The sequence below is a fragment of the Pseudophryne corroboree genome, chromosome 10 (genome assembly GCF_028390025.1).
Source record: "Pseudophryne corroboree isolate aPseCor3 chromosome 10, aPseCor3.hap2, whole genome shotgun sequence".
NCBI classification, from domain to species: domain Eukaryota; kingdom Metazoa; phylum Chordata; class Amphibia; order Anura; family Myobatrachidae; genus Pseudophryne; species Pseudophryne corroboree.
In genome coordinates this window covers 91,032,065-91,057,446 of record NC_086453.1, presented here as the reverse complement: position 1 = coordinate 91,057,446, position 25,382 = coordinate 91,032,065, and the positions used below count along the sequence as shown (strand labels likewise).

Sequence of the window (25,382 nt, the reverse complement as noted above, 5' to 3'; positions counted from 1 at the left end):
CCTGTGAATTAACGGTGGATACCGGAAACACGTTTCTCACCATCCAGGCTGCCAAGGCCTGAGTTATCCGCTTTGCAGCAGGATGACTGCTGTGATATTTAATCTTCCTCGCAAAGGACGGTTGGACAGTCAATTGCTTACTGGTAGTAGTACAAGTGGTCTTCCGACTTCCCCTCTAGGATGACGATCGGCTCCCAGCAGCAACAACAGCAGCGCCAGCAGCAGTAGGCGTTACACTCAAGGATGCATCGGAGGAATCCCAGGCAGGAGAGGACTCGTCAGACTTGACAGTGACATGGCCTGCAGGACTATTGGCTTTCCTGTGTAAGGAGGAAATTGACACTGAGGGAGTTGGTGGTGTGGTTTGCAGGAGCTTGGTTACAAGAGGAAGGGATTTAGTGGTCAGTGGACTGCTTCTGCTGTCATCCAAAGTTTTTGAACTTATCACTGACTTCTGATGAATGCGGTCAAGGTGACGTATAAGGGAGGATGTTCCTAAGTGGTTAACGTCCTTATCCCTACTTATTACAGCTTGACAAAGGCAACACACAGCTTGACACCAGTTGTCCGCATTTCTGTTGAAATAATTCCACACCGAAGAGCTGATTTCTTTTGTATTTTGACCAGGCATATCAATGGCCTGACTTAAACAAACCACCTCACCATCAGAATCCTCCTTGTCAATTTCCTCCCCAGCGCCAGCAACACCCATATCCTCATCCTGGTGTACTTCAACAGTGACATCTTCAATTTGACTATCAGGAACTGGACTGCGGGTGCTCCTTCCAGCACTTGCAGGGGGCGTGCAAATGGTGGAAGGCGCAACCTCTTCCCGTCCAGTGTTGGGAAGGTCAGGCATCGCAACCGACACAATTGGACTCTCCTTGGGGATTTGTGATTTAGAAGAACGCACAGTTTTGCTGTGCTTTTGCCATCTTAACTCTTTTAAGTTTTCTAGCAGGAGGATGAGTGCTTCCATCCTCAGGTGAAGCTGAACCACTAGCCTTGAACATAGGCCAGGGCCTCAGCCGCTCCTTGCCACTCCGTGTCGTAAATGGCACATTGGCAAGTTTACGCTTCTCCTCAGACGATTTTGATTTAGATTTTTGGGTCATTTTACTGAGCTTTATTTTTTGGGATTTTACATGCTCTCTACTATGACATTGGGCATAGGCCTTGGCAGACGACATTGATGGCATTTCATCGTCTCGGCCATGACTAGTGGCAGCAGGTTCAGCACGAGGTGGAAGTGGATCTTGATCTTTCCCTATTTTACCCTCCTCATTTTTGTTCTCCATTTTTTAATGTGTGGAATTATATGCCAGTAATATATCAATAGCAATGGCCTACTACTATATATACTGCGCACAACTGCAATGCACCACAGGTATGGATGGATAGTATACTTGACGACACAGAGGTAGGTAGAGCAGTGGCCTACTGTACCGTACTACTATATAGTATATACTGGTGGTCAGCAAACTGTGCAAAACTAAAATGCACCACAGGTATGGGTGGATAGTATACTTGACGACACAGAGGTAGGTAGAGCAGTGGCCTACTGTACCGTACTGCAATATAGTATATACTGGTGGTCAACAAACTGTGCAAAACTGAAATGCACCACAGGTATGGATGGATAGTATACTTGACGACACAGAGGTAGGTAGAGCAGTGGCCTACTGTACCGTACTGCTATATATTATATACTGGTGGTCAGCAAACTGTGCAAAACTGAAATGCACCACAGGTATGGATGGATAGTATACTTGACGACACAGAGGTAGGTAGAGCAGTGGACTACTGTACCGTACTGCTATATAGTATATACTGGTGGTCAGCTAACTGTGCAAAACTGAAATGTACCACAGGTATGGATGGATAGTATACTTGACGACACAGAGGTAGGTAGAGCAGTGGACTACTGTACCGTACTGCTATATATATAGTTATACTGGTGGTCAGCAAAATTCTGCACTGTCCTCCTACTATATACTACAATGGAGCACAGATATGGAGAGTTTTTCAGGCAGAGAACGTATAATACTGGTGGTCACTGGTCAGCAAAACTCTGCACTGTCCTCCTACTATATAATACTGCTGGTCCCCAGTCCCCACAATAAAGCAATTAGCACACTGAGCACAGATATTTGCAGCACACTGAGCACAGTCAGATATGGAGCGTTTTTACGGCAGAGAACGTATAATACTGGTGGTCACTGGTCACTGGTCAGCAAAACTCTGCACTGTCCTCCTACTATATAATACTGCTGGTCCCCAGTTCCCACAATAAAGCAATTAGCACACTGAGCACAGATATTTGCAGCACACTACTGAGCACAGTCAGATATGGAGCGTTTTTCAGGCAGAGAACGTAGATATATGCACTTGCAGCACACTGAGCACAGATATTTGCAGCACACTGAGCACAGTCAGATATGGAGCGTTTTTCAGGCAGAGAACGTAGATATATGCACTTGCAGCACACTGAGCACAGATATTTGCAGCACACTGAGCACAGATATTTGCAGCACAATTTGCAGCCCACTGAACATAGAAACTGAGAGGACGCCAGCCACGTCCTCTCACGATCATCTCCAATGCACGAGTAAAAAATGGCGGCAACGCGCGGCTCCTTATATAGAATACGAATCTCGCAAGAATCCGACCACGGGATGATGACGTTTGGGCGCGCTCGGGTTAACCGAGCAAGGCGGGAGGATCCGAGTCTGCCTCGGACCCGTGTAAAATGGGTGAAGTTGGGGGGGGTTCAGATCCCGAGGATCCGAACCCGCTCATCACTAGTCTTAATATCCCCGTCATTATCTAGCGAACCTGAAGCAGAAACTATCCTCCAGGTAACTCAACTGAAATGTCAGGAAGATCAAGAAAGGTCAGTGAATAGTAGCCCATACACCGTGAACCATACTTACCATTGTACCATAGCATTTCTATTAGAGATGAGCGGGTTCGGTTTCTCTGAATCCGAACCCGCCCGAACTTCATGGTTTTTTTCACGGGTCCGAGCAGACTCGGATCCTCCCGCCTTGCTCGGTTAACCCGAGCGCGCCCGAACGTCATCATGACGCTGTCGGATTCTCGCGAGACTCGGATTCTATATAAGGAGCCGCGCGTCGCCGCCATTTTCACACGTGCATTGAGATTGATAGTGAGAGGACGTGGCTGGCGTCCTCTCCATTTAGATTATAAGAGAGAGAGATTTACTGGAGCTTAGGACTAGGAGGAGTACTGTAGAAGTGTAGAGAGTGCAGAGAGTTTACTAGTGAGTGACCACCAGACAGTGCAGTTTATTTAATATATCCGTTCTCTGCCTGAAAAAAGCGATACACACAGTGACTCAGTCACATACCATATCTGTGTGCACTGCTCAGGCTCAGCCCAGTGTGCTGCATCATCTATATATATTATATATCTGTCTGACTGCTCAGCTCACACAGCTTATAATTGTGGGGGAGACTGGGGAGCACTGCAGTGCCAGTTATAGGTTATAGCAGGAGCCAGGAGTACATAATATTATATAGTGAGTGACCACCAGACAGTGCAGTTTATTTAATATATCCGTTCTCTGCCTGAAAAAAGCGATACACACAGTGACTCAGTCACATACCATATCTGTGTGCACTGCTCAGGCTCAGCCCAGTGTGCTGCATCATCTATATATATTATATATCTGTCTGACTGCTCAGCTCACACAGCTTATAATTGTGGGGGAGACTGGGGAGCACTGCAGTGCCAGTTATAGGTTATAGCAGGAGCCAGGAGTACATAATATTATATTAAAATTAAACAGTGCACACTTTTGCTGCAGGAGTGCCACTGCCAGTGTGACTGACCAGTGACCTGACCACACTGACCACCAGTATAGTTAGTAGTATACTTATATTGTGATTGCCTGAAAAAGTTAAACACTCGTCGTGTGACTTCACTTGTGTGTTGTTGTTTTTTTTATTCTATAAAAATAAAACTCATTCTGCTGACAGACAGTGTCCAGCAGGTCCGTCATTATATAATATATAATATATACCTGTCCGGCTGCAGTAGTGATATATATATATTTTTTATATCATTTATCATCCAGTCGCAGCAGACACAGTACGGTAGTTCACGGCTGTGGCTACCTCTGTGTCTGCACTCGGCAGGCAGTCCGTCCATAATTGTATACCACCTAACCGTGGTTTTTTTTTCTTCTTTATACATACATACTACTACGACATCTCTTTATCAACCAGTCTATATTAGCAGCAGACACAGTACAGTACGGTAGTTCACGGCTGTGGCTACCTCTGTGTCTGCACTCGGCAGGCAGTCCGTCCATAATTGTATACCACCTAACCGTGTTTTTTTTTTTCTTTCTTCTTTATACATACATAGTTACATAGACATCTCTTTATCAACAAGTCTATATTAGCAGCAGACACAGTACAGTACGGTAGTTCACGGCTGTGGCTACCTCTGTGTCTGCACTCGGCAGGCAGTCCGTCCATAATTGTATACCACCTAACCGTGGTTTTTTTTTCTTTCTTCTTTATACATACATAGTTACATAGACATCTCTTTATCAACCAGTCTATATTAGCAGCAGACACAGTACAGTACGGTAGTTCACGGCTGTGGCTACCTCTGTGTCTGCACTCGGCAGGCAGTCCGTCCATAATTGTATACCACCTAACCGTGGTTTTTTTTTTCTTTCTTCTTTATACATACATAGTTACATAGACATCTCTTTATCAACCAGTCTATATTAGCAGCAGACACAGTACAGTACGGTAGTTCACGGCTGTGGCTACCTCTGTGTCTGCACTCGGCAGGCAGTCCGTCCATAATTGTATACCACCTAACCGTGGTTTTTTTTTCTTTCTTCTTTATACATACATAGTTACATAGACATCTCTTTATCAACCAGTCTATATTAGCAGCAGACACAGTACAGTACGGTAGTTCACGGCTGTGGCTACCTCTGTGTCTGCACTCGGCAGGCAGTCCGTCCATAATTGTATACCACCTAACCGTGGTTTTTTTTTCTTTCTTCTTTATACATACATAGTTACATAGACATCTCTTTATCAACCAGTCTATATTAGCAGCAGACACAGTACAGTACGGTAGTTCACGGCTGTGGCTACCTCTGTGTCTGCACTCGGCAGGCAGTCCATAATTGTATACTAGTATCCATCTCCATTGTTTACCTGAGGTGCCTTTTAGTTGTGCCTATTAAAATATGGAGAACAAAAATGTTGAGGTTCCAAAATTAGGGAAAGATCAAGATCCACTTCCACCTCGTGCTGAAGCTGCTGCCACTAGTCATGGCCGAGACGATGAAATGCCAGCAACGTCGTCTGCCAAGGCCGATGCCCAATGTCATAGTACAGAGCATGTCAAATCCAAAACACCAAATATCAGAAAAAAAAGGACTCCAAAACCTAAAATAAAATTGTCGGAGGAGAAGCGTAAACTTGCCAATATGCCATTTACGACACGGAGTGGCAAGGAACGGCTGAGGCCCTGGCCTATGTTCATGGCTAGTGGTTCAGCTTCACATGAGGATGGAAGCACTCAGCCTCTCGCTAGAAAAATGAAAAGACTCAAGCTGGCAAAAGCAGCACAGCAAAGAACTGTGCATTCTTCGAAATCCCAAATCCACAAGGAGAGTCCAATTGTGTCGGTTGCGATGCCTGACCTTCCCAACACTGGACGTGAAGAGCATGCGCCTTCCACCATTTGCACGCCCCCTGCAAGTGCTGGAAGGAGCACCCGCAGTCCAGTTCCTGATAGTCAGATTGAAGATGTCAGTGTTGAAGTACACCAGGATGAGGAGGATATGGGTGTTGCTGGCGCTGGGGAGGAAATTGACCAGGAGGATTCTGATGGTGAGGTGGTTTGTTTAAGTCAGGCACCCGGGGAGACACCTGTTGTCCGTGGGAGGAATATGGCCGTTGACATGCCAGGTGAAAATACCAAAAAAATCAGCTCTTCGGTGTGGAGGTATTTCACCAGAAATGCGGACAACAGGTGTCAAGCCGTGTGTTCCCTTTGTCAAGCTGTAATAAGTAGGGGTAAGGACGTTAACCACCTCGGAACATCCTCCCTTATACGTCACCTGCAGCGCATTCATAATAAGTCAGTGACAAGTTCAAAAACTTTGGGTGACAGCGGAAGCAGTCCACTGACCAGTAAATCCCTTCCTCTTGTAACCAAGCTCACGCAAACCACACCACCAACTCCCTCAGTGTCAATTTCCTCCTTCCCCAGGAATGCCAATAGTCCTGCAGGCCATGTCACTGGCAATTCTGACGATTCCTCTCCTGCCTGGGATTCCTCCGATGCATCCTTGCGTGTAACGCCTACTGCTGCTGGCGCTGCTGTTGTTGCTGCTGGGAGTCGATGGTCATCCCAGAGGGGAAGTCGTAAGCCCACTTGTACTACTTCCAGTAAGCAATTGACTGTTCAACAGTCCTTTGCGAGGAAGATGAAATATCACAGCAGTCATCCTGCTGCAAAGCGGATAACTGAGGCCTTGACAACTATGTTGGTGTTAGACGTGCGTCCGGTATCCGCCGTTAGTTCACAGGGAACTAGACAATTTATTGAGGCAGTGTGCCCCCGTTACCAAATACCATCTAGGTTCCACTTCTCTAGGCAGGCGATACCGAGAATGTACACGGACGTCAGAAAAAGACTCACCAGTGTCCTAAAAAATGCAGTTGTACCCAATGTCCACTTAACCACGGACATGTGGACAAGTGGAGCAGGGCAGGGTCAGGACTATATGACTGTGACAGCCCACTGGGTAGATGTATGGACTCCCGCCGCAAGAACAGCAGCGGCGGCACCAGCAGCAGCATCTCGCAAACGCCAACTCTTTCCTAGGCAGGCTACGCTTTGTATCACCGCTTTCCAGAATACGCACACAGCTGAAAACCTCTTACGGCAACTGAGGAAGATCATCGCGGAATGGCTTACCCCAATTGGACTCTCCTGTGGATTTGTGGCATCGGACAACGCCAGCAATATTGTGTGTGCATTAAATATGGGCAAATTCCAGCACGTCCCATGTTTTGCACATACCTTGAATTTGGTGGTGCAGAATTTTTTAAAAAACGACAGGGGCGTGCAAGAGATGCTGTCGGTGGCCAGAAGAATTGCGGGACACTTTCGGCGTACAGGCACCACGTACAGAAGACTGGAGCACCACCAAAAACTACTGAACCTGCCCTGCCATCATCTGAAGCAAGAAGTGGTAACGAGGTGGAATTCAACCCTCTATATGCTTCAGAGGTTGGAGGAGCAGCAAAAGGCCATTCAAGCCTATACAATTGAGCACGATATAGTAGGTGGAATGCACCTGTCTCAAGCGCAGTGGAGAATGATTTCAACGTTGTGCAAGGTTCTGATGCCCTTTGAACTTGCCACACGTGAAGTCAGTTCAGACACTGCCAGCCTGAGTCAGGTCATTCCCCTCATCAGGCTTTTGCAGAAGAAGCTGGAGACATTGAAGGAGGAGCTAACACGGAGCGATTCCGCTAGGCATGTGGGACTTGTGGATGGAGCCCTTAATTCGCTTAACAAGGATTCACGGGTGGTCAATCTGTTGAAATCAGAGCACTACATTTTGGCCACCGTGCTCGATCCTAGATTTAAAGCCTACCTTGGATCTCTCTTTCCGGCAGACACAAGTCTGCTGGGGTTGAAAGACCTGCTGGTAACAAAATTGTCAAGTCAAGCGGAACGCGACCTGTCAACATCTCCTCCTTCACATTCTCCCGCAACTGGGGGTGCGAGGAAAAGGCTCAGAATTCCGAGCCCACCCGCTGGCGGTGATGCAGGGCAGTCTGGAGCGACTGCTGATGCTGACATCTGGTCCGGACTGAAGGACCTGACAACGATTACGGACATGTCGTCTACTGTCACTGCATATGATTCTCTCAACATTGATAGAATGGTGGAGGATTATATGAGTGACCGCATCCAAGTAGGCACGTCACACAGTCCGTACTTATACTGGCAGGAAAAAGAGGCAATTTGGAGGCCCTTGCACAAACTGGCTTTATTCTACCTAAGTTGCCCTCCCACAAGTGTGTACTCCGAAAGAGTGTTTAGTGCCGCCGCTCACCTTGTCAGCAATCGGCGTACGAGGTTACATCCAGAAAATGTGGAGAAGATGATGTTCATTAAAATGAATTATAATCAATTCCTCCGCGGAGACATTGACCAGCAGCAATTGCCTCCACAAAGTACACAGGGAGCTGAGATGGTGGATTCCAGTGGGGACGAATTGATAATCTGTGAGGAGGGGGATGTACACGGTGATATATCGGAGGGTGATGATGAGGTGGACATCTTGCCTCTGTAGAGCCAGTTTGTGCAAGGAGAGATTAATTGCTTCTTTTTTGGGGGGGGGTCCAAACCAACCCGTCATATCAGTCACAGTCGTGTGGCAGACCCTGTCACTGAAATGATGGGTTGGTTAAAGTGTGCATGTCCTGTTTTGTTTATACAACATAAGGGTGGGTGGGAGGGCCCAAGGACAATTCCATCTTGCACCTCTTTTTTCTTTTCTTTTTCTTTGCATCATGTGCTGATTGGGGAGGGTTTTTTGGAAGGGACATCCTGCGTGACACTGCAGTGCCACTCCTAAATGGGCCCGGTGTTTGTGTCGGCCACTAGGGTCGCTAATCTTACTCACACAGTCAGCTACCTCATTGCGCCTCTTTTTTTCTTTGCGTCATGTGCTGTTTGGGGAGTATTTTTTGGAAGGGACATCCTGCGTGACACTGCAGTGCCACTCCTAGATGGGCCCGGTGTTTGTGTCGGCCACTAGGGTCGCTAATCTTACTCACACAGCTACCTCATTGCGCCTCTTTTTTTCTTTGCGTCATGTGCTGTTTGGGGAGGGTTTTTTGGAAGGGACATCCTGCGTGACACTGCAGTGCCACTCCTAGATGGGCCCGGTGTTTGTGTCGGCCACTAGGGTCGCTAATCTTACTCACACAGCTACCTCATTGCGCCTCTTTTTTTCTTTGCGTCATGTGCTGTTTGGGGAGGGTTTTTTGGAAGGGCCATCCTGCGTGACACTGCAGTGCCACTCCTAGATGGGCCCGGTGTTTGTGTCGGCCACTAGGGTCGCTAATCTTACTCACACAGCTACCTCATTGCGCCTCTTTTTTTCTTTGCGTCATGTGCTGTTTGGGGAGGGTTTTTTGGAAGGGACATCCTGCGTGACACTGCAGTGCCACTCCTAGATGGGCCCGGTGTTTGTGTCGGCCACTAGGGTCGCTTATCTTACTCACACAGCGACCTCGGTGCAAATTTTAGGACTAAAAATAATATTGTGAGGTGTGAGGTATTCAGAATAGACTGAAAATGAGTGTAAATTATGGTTTTTGAGGTTAATAATACTTTGGGATCAAAATGACCCCCAAATTCTATGATTTAAGCTGTTTTTTAGTGTTTTTTGAAAAAAACACCCGAATCCAAAACACACCCGAATCCGACAAAAAAAATTCGGTGAGGTTTTGCCAAAACGCGTTCGAACCCAAAACACGGCCGCGGAACCGAACCCAAAACCAAAACACAAAACCCGAAAAATTTCAGGCGCTCATCTCTCTTGCATATATACAAGATGACTTAGAGCCATGTAAAGCTTTTTTTAGCATCTTACACTTACTGTATGACCTTGCAAAATACATACTGGTGATGATAATGATGACATTGAAGATGATAATTTACAGCCACTTTTGATTAGCTGTTTGCGCCTTGACTCCTCCCACTGTATATATCTGTTCACACTACTGTACTTCCTATTTATTTTAAAGACGAAGACAACAGAGGTTTGTATTGTACACTTTCACCACGATCACCGGCTACACACACCACAATAACATTGTATTTCTGATGAAGCACATATGTACACTCTGAATGTGCGAAATGCATTTCAAAGAAGGCTAATAGCACTCATTCATGTGAAATGCAGATTTTTTTTATTTAAGATGGTGAAGGGAGGGTTGCTGTTGATGGTGAATAATTCCGCCCAGTGGGTGTGACCTGTCTGTGCTGGTGTAGGTCTCTGGTAGCTGCTGCCTTAGATGGTACAATTTGATGGGAGTCAATGGGGGTACTGAATGACTGCTGTGCCGGTGATGTGTTTCTGAGGTCAGCTGTGACGATGCAATAATCCTGCTAGCTATAGGAGAGGTTACGAGCACTCTCCTATAGTTAGCATGATTATCGCATCGTCACAGCTGAGCTTGTCAGGCACCATATCCCCCACGTGGATATAGCATGCAGCAGCTTACATAGTTGTTTCATAAAGACCCACACCAGCACAGAGAGTCACACCCATTCCTCCTCCTTGGAATTACGTTTTGATGTTCCTATAAAGAGAAGAGAAACCTTGTAAGTGACAAAGGTAAAGGGAGTCATGTCCATGTACACAATACATTTTAGAAGACCATAAACATATATGGAAAAGACTATGGGAAAATGATAAAGTCTATCATATCTGGGATGTGACCAGATTCAGGGACATTGAGACAGCCACAGGGTCCAGGTACTGAAGTGGGTGTGTCCAAATCCTAGAGGAGTGGCCATGCCCCCTCCAGTTAAAAAAAATAGGAAAATACGGTACTCAGCAACAAGAAGCTGCACCATTGGTGTGTGCCGCCCACACCCAGCAGCTGGTCAGAGCCCTTCAACAGTCCTAGGCCTGGGTAATTAGTACCTCCCTCTCATCGTCCCTGTCCATATTGCTTAAACAAAACAAAATTCAGAGAAACTCTGCACTTGCCCGTTGCACATGATCACTGTACATTGTATCCTATATAATAATAGGGAACATTATTCCCACATAGTGCAATTCGTGTCACTCATTTTTATGTGGTCACATCCCTCCTGCATCCGAGGAATGGTAGTGGAGAGTGCAGTGGAATAATGCAGTGTTTTATTCAAGTGTCCCTGTGGCCACATTTCCCTTGCACCCTAGTTTTAGGTCATATAACCCAACTGGTGTCAGGTGATTCCCCAGGTGAGTGACAGCTGCTGTGCTTGGGGGAGTCTGGCCTGTAACAGCCAGTGTTAGGGAAAGACTGAGAGCAGAAAGCATAGCTCATGTATAGAACTGGTCATGGTTCCGTCTCTGGGTGACCATATAGGACTGACCAGATGTATACATATACAAAAAGCTGACTTTTCTTCACTAACATAGCCTGTCTGAGTGCCGCCTTCATTCTACATACTCTATGGAGGATTTGTTCCCCTGGGAAGGCACCGCAGCATTATAATTAGTTCCAGACGAGTGCCGGGAGTTTTGCAAGTATATATATATATATATATATATATATATATATATACATATATTGCAACATTCCCTGATTTTACATATAATACTGCTTAGGGGCATATTCAGTTAGCAGCGTTGTTGATCTCACAACTAACTGTACCATGTGTAAAATACGGAATAAGTGGGTTTCCCCATGTGATAAAATGTGGAATCTGCATTTTATTGTGGATTTTTCCTTGCAGACCCTACAGCTGTGAGGAAAATTCCTGCCTCTGGTATTTAGCACGCAGGGTTCCGGCAGGGGTGCAAGGGGTGCATTCAGGCTGAAGCCTGTGCCCATTAGCGTGGGCGCAACTGACAGGGCTACAGCCACTGAAAGAGGTGTGAAGAGTGAGTGGAGACAAGGGGCAGAGGGCACAAGTAGGGGGTGCAGGTGTAACTGGTGAGCAAGAGTTATAGGTAATGACAACAGGAGGGCAGAGGGCCCTGCTCATTACAGCTTACAGTATAAAGGTTAGGGGAAGACTGTTCCCGCCCTGAGACTGATGAATAGCCCCCCATACTAATACTGTATGGGGACGCGTGACACGTCATGTGTACAGCGCAGCCGCATACAGAAAATATCCCTGATATCTCCTGCGGTACAACTTTACTGATTGGATCTATAGCTACGTGTGTGACAAACACGAGGAAACCACTGTGTCCGCATGTATAATGGATACAGTCACGTTGGTGAATAGGTCACATAGTGTGCCAGTGGGGTGTATATTACACTGATTCATGGCAATATGTATATTCTGGTCACTCCTAGTAACTGTGCATCAGTGACCATGAGAAGGAGAGAGAATTGACTGCATAGGAAAGGAAAGAGTTAAACATCTGGTGAGGGGTGGACCTAGCTGTGAGGAAAGTACAGCCTTTTTTGAAGGGGAGGGTTTAATATATATAGGAAAGGTGAGGCCATTTTAGATCTCTCTGGTGGTGATTTGCCTTAGTGGGTGAGTGCTGCAGTGCAGAAATTTTCCCACATTACTTCAGGGTGTTGTTTCCAGTTACATAGTCCCTGCTATCCTGCTGCTGCTCCCCTGCATTCAATTTTAACATGGCTTCCCGCCCTCGACGTTCCGCCGGGCCCCCAGCTCGGTACCGCGCTGCTGGCGGTGGAGCTGGGCCGGGGGAAGGGGTGGTAGGCCTGGGGGACGGGCTCCGTCCCCCGGGGCCTCCACGAGCGCGGGCGGGAGCACAGTGCGGCAGACCAGGTCGGCCTCGCCGCTGGGGGCCGGGTCGGAGTTGCCGGCCAGGCGTGGGCGGCGGGGGGGGCCGGAGGTACATGTGAGCCGCCCGGAGGTCGTCGGGCACCAGCCCTCGCCTCCGGGAGCAGCGGATGCAGAGGCAGCGTTGGGCGCCCGCGGGCGGGCGCATGCGCGCTGCGGGGGGCGCCGGGCGGTGCAATCGGGCCCGGTTTTTACCTCCTCTTCCTTGCCTCGGACGAGTGGAAGTGCCGGGCGGGGGAGGAGGGCTGGAAGGGGTTTGGGTCTGAGCCTCGCGCGGCGGCGGTGACGGATACGGCGGCCGGGACCTCCGTGGCGGGAAGCGGTGGGTCGCGCGCATGAGGTGCGCGCGCGCCCCCGCTCGCCACAAGCGGCGCCAGCCGCGCACGAGTGCGAGCAGCGGCGCCGCCAGGGTCTCTGTCCCCTGACTTAACTCCCCGGCTGCCGGAGTATGGCAGGAGCCAGGGGGGTGCGAGGAGCAGGGGGAAGCAGCCTAATAGGGCTCGAGCAGGCCAGAGGGCAGGGGATGCCAGTACATGGCAGGAGGTGGAGGACACGGCGGGGAGCAGCGATGGGGCGCGCACACGGGATGCGCGCGTGCCCATCGCAGGCGGTGCAGTGCGCGCGCAATCGGGCGCAGCTGCACCGCGGTCGTCCCTGTCTCCCCTGAACATTCCTCCGGAGCCGGAACGCAGCGGCTTTCGGGGGAGGAGGGGGGACAGGGAATGGGTTAGTGGCCGCAGGGCCGCGGCACGTGCTGCGCGGCATGGCGGCGAGTCCTCCCCGAGATCGGGGAATAGTCCTTATCTGCAAGGGGAGGAAGAGGATGCAGAATGGGAGAGTGGGGGCTCCGACTGGGGTGCCCCTGCTTTCCCGCTGGGGCGACTGGCGTCGGGCGCCTGGGTCGCGACAGGCGGGCGACGGGCGCGGGATCGCGCCCAGGCCAGGGGTCCATTGCCGGGTTGCACGGCGGTCGGGACACTTCCGGGGCGCTGGCGTCGGCCCTGGCCACGGTGGTGGAGGCGTTGGGGCCGCTAGCTGCGGTGGCCTCCCCGAGGGCGGCGGCAAGGTCCGGCGCGTCTGCGGAGGCGGGCGGATCCGGCAGGCGGAGGGCCTCAGCGGCGCAACGGGTGGCTCGCGCCTGCAGGGAGCTTGGAGCGGCCGCCGCGGAACTGGAGTTAGGTCCGGGACAGGATGGGCTAGGGCGCGCGGCCGCAACGCCCCACGTAGGGTGCGGCATGCGCCGCGTGTGCGTGCCAGGTCCCCCTCTTCTTTATCTTTTATAGGGGACCACGAGGAAGTTGAGATGGCAGGCTCCGGGGAGGAAGACGTCGAGGTGGACGCGCCAGAGGATTCCATGTCGGAGCGGTCGACGGCATCAGGTGAGGTGGTGCAGTCGGTATCGGGTTCCCCCACGAGCTCGAGTTATCGCAGCTCTTCTTCTTCCTCCTCTTCATCTTCTCTGGCGTCGCAGGCGTCCGAAGTAAGTAGCACTACTAGGGCGAAGAAGAGGGCGGCGAAATTTGCCAAGCAGGCAGCAAGGCAGCAGAAGAGGCGTAAGCGGCGCAGGCGGCTTAGCGAGGAAGCTCGTAGTGCCAAGAAGCGCCGCGATTTGCTCGGGGTCGTTCGATGCGACTACACCGCCGTAATGCGTGGGCTGCGGGATAGCTGCCGCAAGAAGATTCGTAGGGGTGACTTCGTGGACATGTTTGTATTGACAAGGGCCATGAAGAAGGATTATAAGGCGGCGGCCGCGAAGAAGGGCATCGGGGCTGAGGCATTCCGGTCCTTCGATAATTGGCTGGCCGGTTTCTGGGTATTTGCGGCGTGCTACTTGGAGGACAGGCCGGAGGAGCACATGAATGTAATCCGGTATCTGCACCTCGTCCACGACATGCAGTGCACATCCTCGGGCTCTGAGTGGCGGCGGTATGATCAGGAGTTTCGGGAAAAGCAGGACGGTTTGAGGGTCATGGACTTCGGGTTCAAGGATGTGGAGGTCTGGCTCAAGGTAACCCGGCCTCGCAGCAGGAGGAGGAACCCCGGAAACCGGGGGCGGACGGGCGCCGCGCAGGGTCATCAGCCCAGGGGTCCGGCGCGGACGGCGGATTGGCCAAGGCAGGTGGATCGGCCATCCGTGCAGGAGGGCGATCCGCCACAAGAGGAAAGTGTTTCGCGTTTAACAGCGGGACGTGTTCCTTTGGCAAGCAGTGTCATTTTTGACACTCCTGCCTGCAGTGTGGCGGATCCCACCCAGCCTCCTCCTGCTTCAAAGGCGGTCGGCAGGGGGCGCGGGGTAAGCAAGCTTACCCCAGACAGGCCGCGAGCGGGACCGCTCTGCAGAGCTCCAACACCAATTAAATTGGAGACTATGGGCCGGTGGTTGGACTTGTATCCGAATACGGAGGATGCAAATTTTTTGTTTTCCGGTTTTAAGTTTGGTTTTCGCTTGCCTGTTGCGAGCGAGGTGTCCGTGCGGGCACAGAGGAACCTCCAATCTGCCTGAGCCTTGCCGGTTGTGCTACGGGAGAAAGTGGATAAAGAGGTCAGGTTGGGCAGGATGGAGGGACCGTTTACGTCACCCCCGGTGGATGACTTGGTCATCTCTCCGGTCGGGGTGGTCCCTAAGAAGACTCCAGGCACTTTCCGGCTCATTCAGCATCTTTCTTACCCGTCGGGGGCGTCGGTCAATGACGCAATACCGCCGGCTCATTGCTCGGTGGTGTATCAGTCATTCGACGAGGCGCTAGAGATGGTCCGCAGCTACGGGACTGGGGCCCTCATGGCTAAGATTGATGTTGAGTCAGCTTTTAGATTATTGCCGTTGCATCCGGACTCATTTCGTTTTATGGGTTTTAGGATTGGGGCGGAGTATTTCATCGACAAATGTTTGCCGATGGGATGTTCCGTTTCATGCTCATTTTTCAAGCGTTTTAGCACGTTTCTTCATTGGTGCGTGGAGTCTTCGTCAGGGGGTCACGGGGTTGCCCATTACCTCGATGACTTTCTGTGTGCGGGTCCGGCCAATTCTCCACGGTGCGGCGATTTGCTTTTTAGCATCCGAGCTCTGTTTTACCACTTCGGTGTTCCCGTGGCCGTGGACAAAACAGAGGGTCCGGCCTCCTGCTTGTCATTTTTGGGGATTGAAATTGACACGGTGGCGGGTGAGTGTCGACTGCCCCGGGACAAGGTTTCGAAGCTCCGCGACGCCATTTGCCGGTTCGAAAGGTCGCGTAAAGTCACGCTACGGCAGGCGCAGTCCTTGCTGGGCATGTTGAACTTTGCATGTCGGGTAATACCGATGGGCAGGGTTTTCTGCCGGAAGCTAGAAAGGGCGACGGCGGGGTGTGCCAGACCACACCATTTTGTGCGTTTGTCCTCCGAAATAAAAAGGGATTTGGCCATATGGGCATCGTTCCTGGAGGATTTCAACGGGGTGTGCATATGGCAAGCGCCAGCGGCGGACAGCGAGCGGTTGCAGCTGTTCACCGACGCAGCGGGTGCCTCTGGATTCGGTTGCTTTCTGGAGGGATCTTGGTGCGCGGCATCCTGGCCGGCGAAATGGCATGGCGAAGGTCTAACAAAGGACCTGGTGCTTCTGGAGCTTTTTCCCATTATGGTGGCGTTGGAGGTCTGGGGCGATCGGCTGGCTATTCGCAGCATTTTGTTTAGATGCGATAATTTGGGCGTGGTGCATGCGATTAATAACCAGAGGGCAAAGTCGTTGGTGGTTCTGCGGGTGCTGGGACAATTGCTTTTGACATGCTTGCGTAGGAACCTGTGGTTCCGCGCGCAGCATGTGCCCGGTTTGGAGAATGGAATTGCCGACGCTTTGTCGCGGGGACAGTGGGAAAGGTTTTGGTTGTTGGCACCCGAGGCCGACGAGCAAGGTTTTCATTGTCCCGGTTATGTTTGGCAGGTGATTGGGCCGGACTGGAGGGTCTAGCGTTGCGGTCAGTCGCGCCAGCCACGCTCAAGGCTTACGGACAAGCTTGGAGCGAGTGGGAGGAGTTTGTCCAAGGACGTCAGCAACAAGGTAAGAGCAGGCATCGGATGATGCTTTCTTTTATTTGGCAGCTGTATGTTTCAGGTAGGTCTCGAGCGGTGGTATCCCGGTACTTGGCTGGGGTCTCGTTTTTCAGCAAACTGCGGGGCGTCCCCGATGTGACAAAAAGCGATGTTCTGCGGAAGGCGATGAAAGGATGGGCGCGAGTCGCGCCGACGCCACCGGATAGGAGGCGGCCCATCGATGCGGCGTTGTTGCCGGCCGTCATTGCGGCGGTTGGGCGAGTCGCGTCGTCCAGGTTTGAGACGCTTTTGTTCAGTTTGGCGTTCTCAATGGCTTACCACGGGGCCTTTAGGGTTTCGGAGTTGGTAGCGCCTTCCAAGAGAACAGAGTCGCGCATGCTGGTCGGAGACGTGGTGGTGGGTGAGAGGTCCTTGCTATGCAGATTGCGGCGCTCTAAGACGGACCAAGTGGGGAGAGGTCGTTGGGTCACTTTGGTTCCGGCGCATGAGGAGAGCGTTTGCCCAGTAGGTCTGGCTGTGCAATATGTGGCGGTCCGACCCGTTAGGGAGGGGTCATGGCTATTGCATTATGACGGGCTGCCGGTGACGAAATACCAGTTTCGTTGGATGCTGAGTCGTTGTTTGGCGAGCTTGGGCCTCCCACCCGCTGCGTTCGGTACCCATTCCTTTCGAATAGGCGCTGCGACGTCGGCGTCGGCGGGTTTGTCCAGAACTGAAATCCAGGCAGTGGGGCGATGGAAGTCGTCAAGTTACAGACGATATATTCGCCCCGTTGCATGAGAGGTCGGATTGCGCGTGATGCTTTGTTATTTGCATGTTATATCATGTTGTTACAGTTCTGTGAGTTATGGTATTGTGCGTTTGTTGGTTTCCCCTTTTTTTTATCCTACTCAGGGATTAGCTACTCGTCGTTGCTGGCATGAGCCGGCAGCGGGGGTCTGGAGTTATTTTGCGATTTTTTGCCTGACTTGACGGACTGAATTCTAATCTACAATTCGGCTAATCTGTTCTAATCAGAGTCCCTCAGCAGGTCTTTACGCTTTCACCTCCAGCTGAGTTATTACATGTGTTTCCCATTTTATACCCCCCCCCCCTGTTTTAATTTCTTTTGACTTTATTTTGAACTTCCCCATTGTGTGTCTATGTTTGCTTCAAATTGGCAAGAAGCATGGTGCAGATCGGCTAGGCCGTGACTGCTGCAATTGCGAGAACTAAAGTTTTTCTTTTTGGCAGATCCTTCAGGTGAAAGCAATTAATGAAGCTTTTAGTAATCAATTTTACCCCCCTTGTTCCCTCTTCAGGTTGGTTTGAAGACAATATGGCTATTTGGGTGGTTGGCCACTCTTATGTATACTGGGCAGCCAAGTTTGTGGCCTCGGAGGGGGCTCAGGCGTTGCCTGGAGCACAGGGTGTTAGATGGCTTGGCTGGCGAGGGATGAGGTGGAGCGAGCTGAAGAGTAGGCTAGTTAGTCAGGCCAGCAAGCATGGAGTCCCTAGGGTTTTGGTTGTCCACCTAGGTGGCAACGACCTGGGGAAGAGGACATCCTTGGATCTGCAGTGGGCCATGATACAGGATCTGGCAAGTGTGGCCGCAGCATGGACCAATTGTGTATTGGTTTTCTCCTTGATGGTGCCGAGGTTGAGTTGGAGGGGTGTGGCGGATGGTCGCCAGATTGATGAGGCGCGGAAAAAGGTGAATGGGGCAGTGGCGAAGTGGATACTGTCCCACGGTGGCAAGGTGGTTCGCCACCCTAGGATTCGGTTTAGAGACAGTCACCTTTTTCGGCCTGATGGGGTACATCTATCCAATGAGGGGATGATGTTTTTCCTGGAGGATCTGGGTTCTGTTTTGCAGGAGTTAGGGTAGGTTATGGTGGCGGTGCGAAGACTTTGGGGGATGAGTCTTTCGCTGTTGGCGGAAAAGAACGGCAGTTTGTATTTGTATGGTAAGTTGTAGTGTTTTACAGTTTGGTGTGGTTTAGGTGCACTCACCTCCATCGACTTATTGGCCGCTTGACCACCCGTCCGGGAAGGCAGCGGCAGGGCACCCATCAGGGTGGGTAGTCACTTTGGGGGTTGAGTTGTCACCTATTACCGGTTTTTGATAGTTGTAGTAAAATTAGGATGGTTTTGAGTTTTAGTATTTTACGGTTAATTTAGGTTAATAGAGCCGTTCTTTTTGCTGCCACCATATGCCGGCTGGATCGGCATCTTAATAAAATTTTCTATTACAGGTTTGCTATTGGTTAGGGTCAAATAAATAGCTAGCAATTTTTCTGCCAAAATTCAAGTCTCCGTGTCTTTATTTCTGGGTTTGAAGGTAATGAATGCTTTACTTTGAAAGAAGGGGGTCCACCAAATATCACTAGGATGTTTAGGAGAGAGAATTGACTGCATAGGAAAGGAAAGAGTCAAACATCTGGTGAGGGGTGGACCTAGCTGTGAGGAAAGTACAGCCTTTTTTGAAGGGGAGGGTTTAATATATATAGGAAAGGTGAGGCCATTTTAGATCTCTCTGGTGGTGATTTGCCTTCCCGCCCTCCCGCCCCTGTGGTCAGAAATTCTGGCATGTGGTGCCTTGGTGTTAAATTGTTGGCTGGTTTTATCGTTGGCTATTTATTGGCGGAAAAGAACGGCAGTTTGTATTTGTATGGTAAGTTGTAGTGTTTTACAGTTTGGTGTGGTTTAGGTGCACTCACCTCCATCGACTTATTGGCCGCTTGACCACCCGTCCGGGAAGGCAGCGGCAGGGCACCCATCAGGGTGGGTAGTCACTTTGGGGGTTGAGTTGTCACCTATTACCGGTTTTTGATAGTTGTAGTAAAATTAGGATGGTTTAGAGTTTTAGTATTTTACGGTTAATTTAGGTTAATAGAGCCGTTCTTTTTGCTGCCACCATATGCCGGCTGGATCGGCATCTTAATAAAATTTTCTATTACAGGTTTGCTATTGGTTAGGGTCAAATAAATAGCTTGCAATTTTTCTGCCAAAATTCAAGTCTCCGTGTCTTTATTTCTGGGTTTGAAGGTAATGAATGCTTTACTTTGAAAGAAGGGGGTCCACCAAATATCACTAGGATGTTTATTAGAGTCACAGTCAGTTTCCTACAGTTATGACAGTTACTTACTTGTTGTTCACCAGTCTTCTGCAAGATCTCTGTGGTACAGGGGAGAAAATACAATAAATTATAGGAGGAATATAGAGTGTAACCTCCAACACAAGCTAGTTACTAAATGTTATAGGTTTATTACATTTCCCAGCTTTGTATATCTCTTAATATAGAAACCTATGGTGGCTGCTACTGCGATCAGAAACCATTCTCTGCTGCAGAGCCTCTGTAATACATCCAGGGGATGCTTCATACTTGGTGACTTTCTGCAGTCAGGTCAGCACAGCAGGAGGGGGGGGGAGCAGTATGGGGGGTTCGGAGCAGGGGGTGTTGATCAGCATAGAGTGCAGTGCAGGGGAGTGGAGGCGAATGAGATTGTGTCGCTGTGACCACAGACCCCCACTATACACTGTCAAGAGTACTGCCATTGTAAAGCAGGTAGCGTGGCTATGATGATGTAATTCAGTGCAAATTGTGTTGTAGGCCGCCCGTACCGCCCTCTTTACTTGGGAACTTGGAGTACAGCCTCTGTGAGACTTCTGGGTGGCCAGGAACAGCACCTGCTATTCAGGAACCTCCCAGCCAGCATAGGCAAGTATAGGGTATACTTACAGTTTGCATCAGTTTTTAGGAGATTTTCTTCACAATTGTTTTAATAAATGTGTTGTAAAGAGAGATTCATCTGTTTTGGTGGTAAATTTGATAGATGTGCCCTAATGTTATGTATGGATTAAATTAACATTGAGATAGATATCAAAGACATAAATATATTCTGACTGGAAAGCTGATAGATGTGTCCTAGCTGTATGTATGGATAAGGGGTGATTCAGAGATGGACGCTGTTTGCGTTTCCCCCGTGTCTTTGGATGGAGAAGCAATGCAAAAAAATGTTAATGCCACATGAAGCATCTGAGGCGAAAGACGCCCACTGGCATTGCAGATCCTAGTGCTGCGTCCAAAGTCCCAGCATCGGATCATCATCGTGACCATCAGCCATGTGAGTAAGCCTAAGATGAAGAACTCCTCTGCCGGGGGCCAGTAGAGTCAGTTTTGTAGAATGGTCACCATCACCGCACCCGCTCCACCCCTCAAATGGCAACAGCATGTCTGTCATGCATTTACTTGGAGGCACTGCGAGCATAAACACAGGACCTGTTCTGCTCCCCCGCAGTATGCAGTATGAGCCCGCACATGCACAGTCCACCTGCCATCAGAGCTGTACGTAACACCATCAGGTTTACATACACATGTGAATCAGGTCCTAAATTAACAGTGATTGATACTTGCCTACTTTAAAACTCTCCTCTGCAGGAGAAGCCGGGAGAATGGATAGAGCTGGCTGATGATGGGAACTTGGCCCAACAAAATGCAGTGAATTATGCATATATGATTATGACCAGGCTAGAATGATGGATTAGCATAGAATTGCATCACTAGGCCCCATCTTCCCTTCAAGGACCGTGATTCAGGTATGCGGAAGTGAATGGGATGTAAAAGGAGTAGCCACTCTACTGGGGATGGGGAGACTACCAGAAAAAAGGAGAGTTATGGTAGATTTACCATGGTTAACTCTCTTTCTGCAAGGTACACTGGGTTCCACAGGAAATACATCGGGGTGTAGAGTGGATCTTGATTCAGAGGCACCTACAGGCTAAAGCTTTAGGCTGTCCCAGGATGCATTGGGGCCTCCTCTGTAACACCGCCTCCAGGTACTGTGAGCTCAGTTTTTCAGTTGGTGCCGTCGGGTGGGAAAGGGGTTAAAATGACGGAAATCACAGGGCTTAGATGATGTCACAGTCCAGCCCGCCCCCCCGGAGACTCATTCAGCATCTCCTCTCTGGGCTTCTGACGGAGAGGAGAAATCTAATGTAGGCAAGTATGGATAGAGATAGATAGATAGATAGATAGATAGATAGATAGATAGATAGATAGATAGATAGATAGATAGATAGATAGATAGAAGTAGTGAGATGGAGAGGGAGGAGCGAGATAGAGGATAGAGAGAGAGAGAGACAGAGAGAGAGAGAGAGAAGGGGGAGGAGTACAGATGCTTTATTCACTTACTATTATGCTCCTAGCATCAGCTCTGAGCAGTTTGTACTGGCGTTTTATATCTGTAAATAAAATATAAAATAGCAGTCACACTGGTGTCTTGGGTTCTGCAGCTGCCAAGTGATTGGCATTATGGTTGTAGAATGTTTCATATACTACACTGCAGTGGCGGAACTACCGCCTGTGCAAGCAGTGCCTTGCACTGGGGCCCACCGCTGTCAAAGGGCCCAAAGCCAGCGGCATTTCACCTCTTCAGTGGCATGCCAGTGAAGAGATAAAATGCCGCTGGCTTTGGACCCTTTGTCAGCAGTGGGCCCCTCTCCCCATCCCTCCTCCTCACTCCTCTCGGCCGGTCCGGTGGATGACGCGATCGTGTCATGATGTTATGACACAATCGCGTCATTCCGTAAAACTCCGCCAGCCAAGCGGAGTACAGGGGAGGAGGGAGATGGAAAGGGGAGAGCATTATAGTGCTGGCGGGCTAGTTCCCACCAGCAAATGCTAGGGATGGCCATCGGTGGGTTATCCATTGATGGTCACCATCGATGGATAACATCGATGGTCAGTAGCCATCCCTAGCTACCCCTAGGCAATGAGCATTCCCTAGGCAATGAGCATGGATCCCAGAGCATTAAACCCCTGGGAACAAGCATTACACCACATGTAAAACCCCTGGCAATGCGCATGAAACCTCTGGCAACGCACATGAAACCCCGGGCAATGCGCATGAAACCCCTGGTAATAATATCTAAACTGGCACTGTGGGGGCATATCTAGCACTATGAGGGCATATCTGGCACTATGAGGGCATGTGTATCTGTCAATGTGGGAGCATATCTGGCAATGTGGGGTAATATGTGTATCTGGCACTGTGGGGGCATATCTAGCACTGTGAGGGCATATCTGGCACTATGAGGGCATATCTGGCACTATGAGGGCATGTGTATCTGGCAATGTGGGGGCATATCTGGCAATGTGGGGTAATATGTGTATCTGGCACTGTGGGGGCATATCTAGCACTGTGGGGGCATGCGTATTTGGCAATGTGGGGGACATATCTGGCACTATGAGGGCATATCTGGCACTGTGGGGGAATATGTGTATCTGGCATTGTGGGGGCATATCTAGCACTGTTGGGGTATGTGTATCTGGCAATGTGGGGGCATATCTGGCACTGCGGGGGCATATGTGTATCTTGCACTGTAGGGGCATGTGTCTTTCTGGCACTGTGCGGGCATATCTGGCACTGTGGGGGCATATGTGTATCTGGCACTGCAATATTTGGGTAATATGTGTATTACACCCCCATTTTCATTGGCCACGCCCCATGTTGCCACATTCATTTTTTGCCGTGCGCGCGCAGTACAACTAAAAAAAAAAATTCTACTTGCACCACTATACAGTATATATATATATATATATATATTATACGGGAGCATGCAAAGAATCTCTCATTGGAGTTGGGGGAAGAGGGGGTGGACTTGGACGGGATGGGGGGGCAAAGCATGTTGTTGCGCCTGGGCCCACCGCTCGCTAGTTCCGCCACTGCAACACTGTATAGTACACAGAATGTCACACAGTAAATGTAAGTCACTCCGGGAGCCCAGGTTTTGTCTTTTTCTAGTATCTCCTATGTGCAGCATCTTCTGTGGTCATTTCTGTGCTAATACTTATTGGCCTTGTTACTCTCACCCCTTGGGCCCATACTCTGCTATTTAGGTAGACAGAGGTATTGTTTGCAGTATATCTGAGGAGCGTGCTCTGCTTTCCCTCCCCGTGACCCACCCAGGTTTCCTCCTTTTCTTTCCCCTTCTTCCCATTATCCAGTGTGTTACTCTGAAATGACAAATGTTCCTAAATTGTACCCTACACTCACCCTGCTAATGTACTGTATGCCATCATTTTGAAATAAGACTGTATAATGGAAAAGCAAGAGATGGTATTAGAGTAGAATGCCAATTACCAAACGCCAAAGATCTGACACGCCAATTACCCAAACACAAGCTACAAGAACCAGAAATTATTGTTGGAACATTAGCCCATAAAAACTTAATTGTACAATAAAATAGCAAGGGGGGTGCAGAGTCTTTGCCAGCAAACCAACATGTACTATTCCATCAGGGGTGTAACTAGATATGTGTGGGCCCCATAGCAACTGTATGTAAGGTCCCTGTATACCCACATATGATGACTTATCTATATAAAGCAGGGGAATGTAACAGGGAAGTAACCCCCCCCCCCCCCCAGTGCTCCCCAGAACTGCATGACTACCCTAAGGTGCTTGTAATCAGAGAGGGATCATATAATGTCACAGCTTTATCTACTTTACTTACGGAATCGAGCGACCTCCACTTGTAGGGCACAGTATAGGTACAATTCCTGTGTATCCATTTTATTTTGTGCTGTTGACTGCAAAAGAAAAAAATACTAATTTATTTATTACCAGTTATTTATATAGCGCACACATATTCCGCAGCGCTTTACAGAGAACATTTGTCCATTCACAACAGTTCCTGCCCCAGTAGAGCTTTACAACCTATGTGCCCTACCAGTACACGCACACATATTCACGCCAGGGTTAATATTTTTATTTGGCACCAGTTAACCTACCCGTGTATTTTTGGATTGTGGTAAGAAACTGGAGTATCCAGAGGAAACCCACGCAAGCACAGGGAGAAGATACAAACTCCACACAATTAGGGCCATGGTGGGAATCAAACCCATGACCTCAGTGCTGTGAGGCAGTAATGCTAACCATTACACCATCCGTGCTGCCCCGTTAATATTTATATACAACACAGATACATATTAATACGGGTGTGGATCATTAGATCACACTGTCTTCTAGGTCGACAATGTTTAGGTTGACCTTTTGACCTGTCGACCTAGCACATGTCGACCAGGGAACCCTGTCGATCTTCCAACCCTGTCGACATAGTGACTGTCGACCTATAGTGGTCGACCTAAACATTGTCGACCTGGACAGTGTCGATCTTCAGCCCGGATCCCATTAATACCTCTGGTGTAGAAGTGCAAAACTGTAATAGAGATAGGTCTCCTTGTTCATTTCTGCTTTACTCCCACCTCAGAAGCAGGCCCAATGTAATATTAGTGCATGTTCTGCTTCTATAGAAGGCACTGCAGAACCCTTGTAGCTCCATATAAATCATTTATAATCATACCTATGCTACAAAACCAGTGACAGAGGGTCAGCCACAGACCTGATATGTACTCTGTTGCTGCTATTTATTATTGAATGTAGGTTTATACTGATAATTGTTATACTGCTATTAGTTTCGGCTAGTTTTACTAACCATTCCGTCAAATAGAAAGTTTAGGAAATCTCACTTACCAGGAGGGCAGGTCCTGTCACAGCGCCAGATTATTTGTGAGGAACTGGCCTGTTACAGCTGGGAGCAGTAGTGTCACTCACTAATTATGACATCACAATTCACGTATAACAGTGGCCAGGCCATGGCATGTAAAGGGAGTAAGTGTAACTCCATGCCATCAGTCTAATACATGTCTCCATAATTTGTGCATCAAATGATATTGGTTTAAAAAAAGAAACTACAATACGAGGGTAACGCCATCCTAATAGTGACCAAGAGATGGCTGAAGAGCC

The 25,382-nt window shown here is 49.4% G+C and overlaps 1 long non-coding RNA gene across 1 annotated transcript; it reads right to left on the bottom strand.

The window, feature by feature from the left end:
• Positions 1 to 10,015: 10,015 nt before the first annotated feature.
• Positions 10,016 to 25,172, bottom strand: LOC134965039 (uncharacterized). Its single transcript, XR_010188279.1, has 5 exons — positions 25,110 to 25,172; positions 24,091 to 24,166; positions 21,770 to 21,819; positions 19,724 to 19,752; positions 10,016 to 10,391 (listed from the first exon to the last, which is right to left on the bottom strand). It is a non-coding gene; the product is annotated as an uncharacterized LOC134965039 (long non-coding RNA).
• Between the last annotated feature and the right edge of the window lie 210 nt (positions 25,173 to 25,382).